The sequence below is a fragment of the Ambystoma mexicanum genome, chromosome 2q (genome assembly GCF_040938575.1).
Source record: "Ambystoma mexicanum isolate Mex_15411 chromosome 2q, UKY_AmexF1_1, whole genome shotgun sequence".
Lineage (NCBI taxonomy): Eukaryota > Metazoa > Chordata > Amphibia > Caudata > Ambystomatidae > Ambystoma > Ambystoma mexicanum.
This window is the reverse complement of record NC_090924.1, coordinates 695841819-695846818: the sequence shown is the minus strand read 5'-3', so window position 1 is coordinate 695846818 and position 5000 is coordinate 695841819.

The window sequence follows — 5000 nt, the reverse complement described above, 5'->3', positions numbered from 1 at the left end:
GATCGGGGCATGAAAACCGGCGCTGGCACCTGGCGACATTGGGTACTGAAGAATCTTTCCCAATCCTGCCCATAGCTGTCAGGGTGGCCAAGTGGTCTAAGGCGCCAGACTCAAGAGGCGCAGCTCTTCCCTGCATCTGGGTGTTCTGGTCTCCGATTGGAGGTGTGGGTTCAAATCCCACTCCTGACAAGCCGGGCTCATTTTTTTGAGCACATTTCAGAGTGTAAGGCTTGCGGAAAACCTCGTGGGGGCCCCCGAATGCAGCGCCCGGCAAGCCTCCCTGTTCTCTTCTGCTGCCTTGCAACTGGAGCTGTCTGCCAGAGACGCCGGAGGCACACCTGCCCTTAAACCCCCACTGGCCCACGGCTGCAAAACCTGCATTTTCTAGTGGCTGGCTTGGTGGCATATGTCACTGAGCCCAGTCTACTCAGGAAGTGAAAAAAGTCCCCTTCACAGTTTGTTGTACATGAATAAAGGGACACTACCCCTTTAAGAGCGGCAACAGAGAAGGAGCGGGAGGAAAAGGGAAAAGGAGGGGGCCGGGGAAGGAAACGGCAGTTGGTGTCAGGGAGTGACAAAGATGGTTCACTGCAGCATTGGCTCCGTGTCATTCTTGAGGCTTGGGTATGCATGAATGAACGGAGCACAACACTGGCGACGAAGCCGATGCGAACCCGTGGGTGCCGGCAGCAGTGAGTGGAGGGCCCGCGTGCCCAGCAGCTTGAAGGGCCCGTGAGCCTAGCAGTGATTGGAGGGCCTGTGTGCCCAGCAGCGTCCAGGGAGGGCCCGTGTGCCCAGCAGCTTGAAGGGCCCGTGAGCCCAGCAGTGTGAGGAGGGCCTGTGAGCCCAGCAGTGAGTGGAGGGCCCGTGTGCCCAGCAGCTTGAAGGGCCCGTGAGCCCAGCAGTGATTGGAGGGCCCGTGTGCCCAGCAGCGTCCAGGGAGGGCCCGTGTGCCCAGCAGCTTGAAGGGCCCGTGAGCCCAGCAGTGTGAGGAGGGCCTGCGAGCCCAGCAGCGTTCAGGGAGGGCCCGTGTGCCCAGCAGTTAAGGAGGGCTCGTGAGCCCAGCAGACCAGGTAGGCCCGTGTGCCCTGCAGCGTATCAGGACCGGAGAGCCCAGCAGTGTGGAGCCCAGCAGCGGTGGCCTGCCAGCAGCAGACCAGCCGACCAGAAGATCGGGGAGGACCGTGCGCCCAAGACTGGAGAGCCCGGTGGCGAGGAACCCGACAGCGGAGGACTGCCAGCTAACCAGCCGACCGGAAGATCGAGAGGCCCGTGCGCCCCAACTGCAGAGCCCAGCAGCGAAGAGCCCAGCAGCGGAGGCCCACCGGCAGCTGGCCCAGCCGACCAGGTGATCGAGGGGCCCGTGCGCCCGAGACTGAAGTGCCCGGCGACGGAAGCCCGCCGACAACAGCCCAGCCGACCAGGACCGCAGCGCCCAGCAGAGGAGGTCCCGCGCACCTCGACAAGAAGAGGACCGCGGACGCCAACAACGAGCGGAGCCCGCGGACCAGAAGAGGCCCACAAGAGGAAGGAGACCACGAGGGAACTCAGCAGGCCCACACGTCACGGAAGAGGAGACCCGCAGGCTCGCGGCATCCACCCTCAAGTAAGGAGTCGGAAAGGGGTAGCGAAAAGGGAACCCCGAGTCTCCCACCCACTTGACACATCAGGGAACCAGTGAAATCACCCGAAGGTGACACCTGCAAAAGGGAACCCCGAGTCTCCCACCCACGTGACACACCAGCAGACACACCCAAAGGTAACATTTGCAAAGGGGAACCCCGAGTCTCCCACCCACGTGACACATCAGGGAACCAGTGAAATCACCCGAAGGTGACACCTGCAAAAGGGAACCCCGAGTCTCCCACCCACGTGACACACCAGCAGACACACCCAAAGGTAACATTTGCAAAGGGGAACCCCGAGTCTCCCACCTACGTGACATCGGTGGAAACACCTGGAAAACAAAATTTTGCAAGAACCCGAAGGCGACACCAGTGAAATCACCCGAAGGTGACACCTGCAAAAGGGAACCCCGAGTCTCCCACCCACGTGACACACCAGCAGACACACCCAAAGGTAACATTTGCAAAGGGGAACCCCGAGTCTCCCACCTACGTGACATCGGTGGAAACACCTGGAAAACAAAATTTTGCAAGAACCCGAAGGTGACATTGTCACACAAAAAGCAGAGGGTGAACAACGTGCCCCAGTGGACGAACATACACCGCGGCAGTTCAAGAGAACCACGGTGCAAAAGCCTACCAGAGCACCCCGAGCATCCGCGACGCAGCACTCCACGCTACACACCAGGATACCGCCATGTCATCTGCAGACGCGGCAGACCCTAATGCACCACCACCACCACCAGGAGCTCCCTCCTCTCACGCAAGCCTAATGAGGAGACCTGCCCCGTTCACGCTAAACCCACACCATGACCAGGGGCAGAGATGGGAAGAATGGATGGAGGAATTTGACGACTTCGTGGGTGCCATCGGCACACAAGAACCTCCCAACATACTGAGCATATTTGCAAATGTCGCAGGGAGAGAAATCAAAAATATTATACGCACGATCCCTCCACAAGATCGCACCACATATGCAAGACTCCTGCAAGCCATTCACGAAAAACTGGTCATCTCACCCAACCGGGACTATGAAAGGTACACTTTCAACCAATGTGGCCAGCTACCTCACGAATCAATAGGGGAGTTCGTAATACGTCTTCAGAGGAAAATATCCAAATGTGACTTTGCTAACTTTAATGACGAAGAAGCCATTAGATTACGCATCATAGAAGGGTGTGCATCCTCGATGTTCCGGAAGCACCTCCTCAAGAAACCCCTATCCCTAAAAGAGGTGCTAGACCTAGCCAGGGTATACGAAAGAGTGGACATTCAAGCAGCAGCCATTGAGAACCCAAAAAAGGGAGAAACCATAGCCGCAATACATCCCTACGCCCGCCAGCCAAACACCCAACCAAGGACCAACCAGAGGTACCCGACACAACGAGCACAGGGTGACCGCCAATGCTATCGCTGCGGATTCGAATATCCACACAGAGGACCGTGCCCCGCCATTGGGCAACGATGCATGAGATGCGGAATGGAGAACCACTTCCAAGTGATGTGCAAAGAACTACTACCGGAAGGAGGATCAGCACGCCCACGATCTGCCCCTCGCACGATGGACGCACATAAAGAACAGCATCACCATGTGGACAGGAATGCACCTCTCGCGCCATCATATCAACGCCCAAACACAGTGAGAGCCTTGGAAGGACTTCAGATCGAACCAGACAGGAAAGACCACGAATTATACGATGCCTATCAGGATGACTTCATGCGGGAACTGGAACGCGAAGACACCCGCAGAGCGGAAGCACCAGACAACCGGGAACGTGACAGGGAGCCATACCCTTACCCCCCACCACACTATCCACCAAGTGGAAACGAACAGCCTCCATACCTACAGGACGGCTACGACCGAGAGTATGTATGCCTTCTCAGCGTAGAGGAGGAGGACACCGCGGCTCCCAGAGTAACAATTCAGATGGGAAGAACCCAAAACAGATTTATTGTTGATACAGGAGCGACGGTCAACGTCATGAATGAAGACATCTATCGTGAAATAGCTTCAACATACCCCATCCAAGAGTCTAGGACACACATCTTCCAATGGGGAGCAACCCAACCCATGACATCAAAAGGGAAATTTCAATGCGACCTACGACACAGAGGCATCACAGTAACCGCCACGATACATGTGATAAGAAGCCCAGCTATTGGCCGCTGCCTTCTCAGTTACAGGACAGCTAACGCACTTGCCCTGATTGACCTACACTATGACCAGTCGGAGGTCATTGAAGGACTACCACTACCATGCGAACCCGTCAGGGCAATCATAGACAGACCACTGGCAAAAAGAGAACTCAAGAACACTTTCCCCAAACTGTTCGAAGGGGTAGGGATGCTAAAAGGGCCATGCATCAAACTACATATAGACAAAAATGTCAGGCCAGTTCCACAACACCCACGGAAAGTGGGTTTCCACCTCCAAGAACAGGTATCAAAAGAAATCCAACTTCTTCTTCTCAACGACATCTCAATACCTGGAAGGGATCAAGAGCAACATGACAAAGCCCTAACACCAACCTGTGGGAACACCAAAATGAAAATGCCACCCCGCATAGAGCGATGGGGAATAAGACTGCAAGAGGACGATTATACTATTGTCCACAAACCAGGAGGAGACGCAGACCCAGCGGACTATCCATCCAGACACCCCCTACTGGACAAAGTTGACACCCGGGCACATGAGGTCACTAAAAAAATCTTGCACCCGTCGTCAAATGACAGGCCACCAGCTGAACTCATGGTGAGAGATCAACCCAGAACACGCATTCCCAGACGGAAGGACCACACACCTGAAGAAGACCTAACCGTCAGAGAACGAGACGCCGAGAAGAAGAGGAAGGCCAAGCAATGGGCTGACACAAAAAGGAGAGCGAAAGAACAACGACTAGAGATCGAGCAAACAGTCCTGGTGCGACAAACACAACGCAAGAAAACGGACACTCGATACAGCCCAGAGCCACGAACAATCACAGCCATCAAGAGGCCCATGATCACAGAAACCGGAGAACTAGGAGACATTACCCACAACTCCTCATTCCTCAGGGAGTTACATCTGGAGGAACATGAAACACAAGAAACACCCGACGAGAACACCAGCGAGGAAGAAGAAACAGAACCCCCAGTGGAATTGACCGGCGAAAGCCGAGAATCACCAGGGAGACCCCTAGGACAATAAAGAAGCCAGTGAGGCTCATCGAACAGATGTAACTGGACTCTCATGTTAAGTACGGGGGAGGTGTTGTACATGAATAAAGGGACACTACCCCTTTAAGAGCGGCAACAGAGAAGGAGTGGGAGGAAAAGGGAAAAGGAGGGGGCCGGGGAAGGAAACGGCAGTTGGTGTCAGGGAGTGAATAAAGATGG